Consider the following 6,302-nt stretch of genomic DNA (forward strand, 5'->3'; position numbering starts at 1 on the left):
AAAGAGCTTTGGTGAAACTGAGTTTTAAAAATACTCCGAAAATGGGAAGAAATGATGCAAAGGGCAAAAGGAAACGGAATATAAAACAGGGACAAAATGTTTAAGGGGAGAGAGAAATAAACCAACAAAATACAAATCTGGACACAAAAGTGAATCCTGAAAATGATGTACAGTGTATTACATTATAATTACCTGTTTGTTATCTCTCTCGCCCCATTAATCTCCTGCATATATATCACATATGATTTGTGCTCTTTATGCTTTTCTTCCTTCATAATGAATGTCTTATCTCAATGAACAAACTTACCGTGCTTCCCTTGCAGGCCACCAGGCTGATGTATCTGTGCTTCATCTTCACAGAGCGTTGCCATCAGTCCAGCTGCATTGATGTGGGTGGCTCTCTGGAAGTGTGCACACTAGCTAGCGTGCTTACTGGCACCGTGCTGTGCTGAGGCCGTGGTGCTGCCTGCAGTTCCAGCACCTCTCTGCTCTGTGTAAACATGTACACTGTCTTTAATCATCTCAGCTGGTGGCTCTGATGCACAACCGCAAACCTCAAAGGTCTTTTGCTCTCAGCTGTCTGCAGTAGCTGTGGAAAGGCTTCAGCAGAGTTCCACTTTGAGTTCAGCAGAAGTCCATCAAACCTGAGATGTTGCAAGTTTGGTGTGCTGAATTCAATGAATCAGAATTATCCTAAATTCTTCTGCTTGGAGGTAGAGCTGTCACCAGTTTACTTCATCTGTAGTACGCTCTTATACATACTGCTCTTATACATACTACTGTTTATTCCTTGACCAAAGCAGCTTACCCATTCTTTCCATCCAGGGACACGGGCAGAGACAGTCTGGCAAAGTGAGCTGAAATCGTTTGAGGCACAGCCCCTCCAGCTGTCTGTTCTGTCCCTTTTTTATCAGCTTCCCCTCCCACAGCTGGCTTGGCAGGATGGAACACCTGCACATGTCTCAGCACAAAGTCTGCTGTCTTTGCACAAACAGTCTTTCATCAGCACTTTAAAGAAAATTGATGGACTTTGCATCTGAGGTGTGCACACAGCTCCAGCCTGCTGCTTTTCTGTGGAGATGCTTTTCCCTGGCAAACAAGTGGTAGCAAATTGTGGAGGGCTTACAAATTTAAGAAAGGAATAGTGCCTTAAATCGTCACTCATTTCTGTCATGGATATGTTTCTCTAGCCTGAATCTCCAAAGATCTTTATACTTTTTTTTTTTTCTTCTCATAGTATTGCAGAAATTGATACTTAGCTTCATTTAAATAGCTATAACAGAAGGCTGTCACAAACATTCTCAAATGAAAAACTATGTGGTATGTAGGCACCAAAGAATGCAAATAAATATTTTGCAAAACTGTCTGTAATTATGCAAAGTGAGTTTTATGCAAGGAGTGGCACCACTTAAATGGCAACATAACATATGCACACATTCAGAAAATACCATTTTTTCAGACAGGCTATTGCCACCATCCTAGAGTAGCTGGAAACTTGTCTTCAGTTACAAGTTAATCTATCCTACTTTAAGTCTTTAATGTTGGGAGTGGGCCATTTTTCTGTAGTAACCTATTCTTGTTATTTGTTGAAACTGTCAAGTGGAATTACAGGAAAATTAGAATTTGTGCCTGTATGAATGCTGTATGCAGCAACATGACAGCAGTTCTGCTACAACTTTCCTCATGAAAAGATAAGAGATCTGAAGTGAGGTGGCTCAGATGTTACCTAAGCTGGTTTATAGCTGGAGTTTGTTAATTTCTCGCTTTAAACTTAGACCTAGGCAAGTAAGTTTTGTACTAGCAATAGTTCTGGTTTTTATGGTTCTCTCCCTGATGAATAGAATTGGGCCAGTGGCACTCAGCAGCAACAATTTGCTGCAGACACAGAGGGAACGAGGCTGCTCCAGCCATGGCAGCAAGTATCTGCTGTCTGCTTGTCTGCCACGACATCTTCTTCACACAGACTCTCTGGGGAACTGGGCTGAAATTACAGCACTGTGGTTGAGAATGCAACTGCCTTTTTAGAAGGGAGGAGTTTCAGCTCTATAGGTTGCAAACACAAAGCTCCCTCAACTATTGGGGCGATGAGCCCAATTCTAACTGCCTGCATTTTTAAAGTTCCAGAAAGCACATGAGGGTAGTATCTGTTGTGATGAGGCTGCTGCAGTAATAGCTGTGTCAGAACCAGAAGGTGTTGCAACTTCCTAAGAAGTAATAATAGATAAGTTGATAAAATCTACTTCCTTAGTTTGTCTTTTCCTGCTTTGTCATAAGGATGTCTGTCTGGCAGGGCTAGAAAAGGGAAGACACATTTTGAAAGATTTGCAATTGTAAGCAGCTGGAGTACTAATTTTCTTCGGGGCCAGATTATTACCCTGCAGTCTGTGTTGTGCAATGAAGCACGCTCAATGACAAGCTATGGGTTCAGGCTTCACTAGAGAGCAAGAGAGTGGTGATTTTTGCACTGGTTCGTAGTAATTCTCCTGGTTACCTGTGAAAGTCTTAGGGATGTGCCTATCAGTAGAGCCATATCATCCATTAATTTAGGTGTAGATCTCCCCAAAAAGAATGGGTGGCTTTAAGGAAAAAGTTCAAATGGATGAAAAAAAAAAAGACACTGATTCTGATAAAACAGATGCCTTCATCCATCACCTTTCTAGATGAATCCTCAAATCCATGACTGCTTACAATAAAGTTGACTTTACAGTCCCTACAATCTGGTCTTCAAATATCCAAAGTTTTCCTTCCCACCATATTCCCCTAATGAAGACCCAACCATTTATTACTTGAATCAATAGGTACACCATTTGAATCTTGGAAGTTTATGCTGAGACATTTCAGTTGTGTATTACACCAATTAATGTATCTTTTCTGTGGAGGCCAAAATGTCCTAGAACAGAAAAAAAGGGCTTACATTCTGTTTTACCATGTAAAACAAGCAAAATAACAACAACAAATCCCCTGACCATGTAAGATATGTTGACCTGAACTCATCACCTTATTGCATACGTAGATTTGGTGGGAATGGGAATTTTGTGTCTCTTGTCCTGTTTGTCTTGCTCTTTCATTGCGTGCATGGAATTCATGTTCTTAGTCAGCACCACAACTTTCCAACACCACATGAAAGTGTCTGCTTGGGAAGGCTCATAGAACAGGGGAAGAACTGTGATGTCATAGTTAAGGCCACTCAGTCTGGGGCACACAGAATGCCTGCCCACTGTCCTCTACTGCAGGGACTTTTCCCACAGTCCCTCCTTGACACTGTGGGGTCCTCCTACAGCATACATACTGCTGCCCCTTTGTACTATTTAGCCATGCCATCTCTCAGCCTTGGCTAATAAAAATAAACAGAACCCTCAGAACTGATTGCTCTACCTCTGTTTTCTAGATGCAGCGCTAAGATAAATATATGAGACTTCACCTACCTGTAATGCTGGGCCTGCTACATTTAGAAAGTTTTTGTATTTTTACCTGCCTTCATGCTTAGATAATTAACCCATATCCTGTTCATGTGATGGATGACTTCATTGTCTTCATTTTGTCTGTTCTTACATTAGATCATTAGATACATTTTTTTGCCTGTGGTTTTTTTGTTTTTGTTTTTGTTTTTGTTTTTTGCTTTGTTGATTCTCTAGAACATAATATTGAACATACACATGTATAGCATGCTTGAGCAGTGCTACAGTGTCCTGGGTGCTGTAATACCCACCCTCTTCTCTACAAACTTTGAGATTCATGCCACCAAGGCTGGCCCCCAGAATGGTTTTCCTTGGAAACGTGTAACAAATGTGTAATAATATAGCAAGTTGAATACATTTTTAGCAGGTTTTATATTAAATATTCTTCCAAATGCTGTGCAAAGGATCGTCAGTGAAAGCCCCCACTGAGAAGCAAGTGCCACTTGAGATCATGTGTCATGCAGTATGACTAACACAATTTATGACCCCATCTCATCTCATCAGGCTCCAGTTTTTCAAATGTGTCACCCTTTCAGTGTTATGTTTCACCCCAGCTGTTCGTGTTTTAACATTTAAAGCCTTTGCGTCTGCTGTCTGATGCAGTAGTAGGGTTTCATTTCTGTTACCAGACATGATGAGGAAGAGTTGTAGTCCACTGTTCACAAGATAAGCTTAAAGTGTTTAATGTATTATATGATTGATTTTAGTTGGTCTGTTCATTTCAAGTGAGACTAAAAATCTCATTAGAATATATAATATTCTCTGGACAGCCTGGTCTAGTGGTTGGTGACCCTGCACATAGCAGGGGGGTTGAAACTAGATGATCATTATGGTCTTTTTCAACTTAGGCCACTCTATGATTCTGTGATATAAAGTGACAGATTTTTTGGAGCCAGCTTACTCTTAGTGACCAATATTGTCCTTCATGTGAATGCAAAGAAAAAATAATTGAATATTTGTTTAAAGGCTGTCATCTGTCATACAGCTATGTCTGGAGTGCCCGATGGCATCAGCAGCAGTTCTGCCTCTAAGGAGGCTTTTAAAGGGCAGTTTTATATTGACTAAAAACTTTATTTTTCTTTCTTTTTGGTAGGTAACTTTCCCAGTATAGATTATTAAAATCTTCACTATTTAATCAGCAAAATGGACAAAAAGTACCCAGATAAAACAAGTCATAACACAGAATCACAGAATTGTAGGTGTTGGAAGGGACCTCTGGAGATCATCTTTGCCCAACCTACTGCTAAAGCAGTTCCCTACAGTATGTTGCACAGCAAAGTGTCCAGGCAGTTTTTAAACATCTCCAGAAAAGGAGACTCCATAACCTCTCTGGACAGGTTGTTCCAGTGCTCTGTCACCTGCACAGTAGTGAAGTTCTTCCTTATGTTCAGATGGAACTTTCAGTGTTCCAGTTTGTGCCCACTGTCCCTGGTTCTGTCACTGGGCACCACCATTGCCAGAGCCTGGCCCAATCCACTCAACACACGCCCACCTGCACTTTAGATATTTATAAATGTTGATAAGATACAAAAAAACAGAGATATGAAAATGATCTGTAACAGTCAGCACTGTTCTATAAAAGTTAACTGAACCAAGCTTGTTGGTTAAAACCATGAGAAGAAAAGGAAACAGATATTTGGCATTTTCTCAGATGGCCACTGCCTTACAAAGCTGCTGTTGGAGCAGTCACTAAGTGCATTTAGATACCACGTACCATTGAAATAACATAAAGAATATATTATTTCCTGCCAGAACAAAACAAAACAAAAACAATTTGAAAAAAATGTAGTGACTGCATCTAGACTAAATAGTGAGTAGTTCTGAGAAGTTCTGTGTGATGCAGAGAACCATTAATTTTAAAAAAGCTTTTAAGCTGAGGGCATGGGAATCTTATGCTACAAAAATCCTTTAAGGCCCTAGAATGTTATACATTCTAAAAGCCTATTTTATCTCTCTCTCTCTCTCTTTTTTTTTTAATTCCATGGAAAAATAACTGAGGTCATTTATGAGAACTGTCCCAATTGTTATCAATGTTTCTGGTGGCTGAACATTCTGCTCTACCACAACAAACCTTTTGCACCATCACCATATTCTCTATAAAGCTATCTGTCGACAGTTGGGTTGACTGAAAATATGGAGAAAAAAAAAAAAAGCAAAATATTCGAGCATCCCTCCTAAATTTTAACAATAAGGCCTTCTAAGTGCTGGTGAAGGTCAGTTTCTGAGATGTTGTGCTTCCAACCCAGCCAGGGCAGAATGCAGCTTTCCTAAATGGGAAGACATGTTCCCCAGTTCACCTTTCCTGAGGACGCTGATAGGTGTACTTTAGGCATGCTAGCAGGAATGAATCAGCATGACACACAGCAGCCTTGGGCACTTATTTGAAAGATACAGACCACAAAGGAACTGGTAGTGATATTTGTTTTTTTTGTTTTTTTTTTTTGTTTTTTTTTTTGTTTTTTTTTTTAATTTCATAGTGTTTCAAGTCTTCTCTGAAGAGGTGGAAAGATGTGGGTGCTGCGTCCTCCTACATCATCAATGGTTTGGAGCCCTGCTTGCAGAAGAGCGGCCAGATACGGGGGCTGTAGACTGTGCTGCAATAAGGAAGTGGTGTGGTTGGAGGTGGTTATGAATCATTAAGTATGAGTTGTGAAACATGAATTAGGACATAGAACAGCTTCCCACCTGTCCAAAAGTAGATTCACAGTCTGTCGTAGGGTAGGATATTAGGCTTGTGCCTCTTTCAGCATTTTTGCAAGTCAGCGTTTGTGCTATGCTGTAGATCCCAACTTGCAGTATCTAAATTTCTTCAATATCGAGGGCAGGGAGCTTAGGCAACTACCT

The sequence above is a fragment of the Meleagris gallopavo genome, chromosome 1, assembly GCF_000146605.3.
Source record: "Meleagris gallopavo isolate NT-WF06-2002-E0010 breed Aviagen turkey brand Nicholas breeding stock chromosome 1, Turkey_5.1, whole genome shotgun sequence".
Classification (NCBI taxonomy): Eukaryota; Metazoa; Chordata; class Aves; order Galliformes; family Phasianidae; genus Meleagris; species Meleagris gallopavo.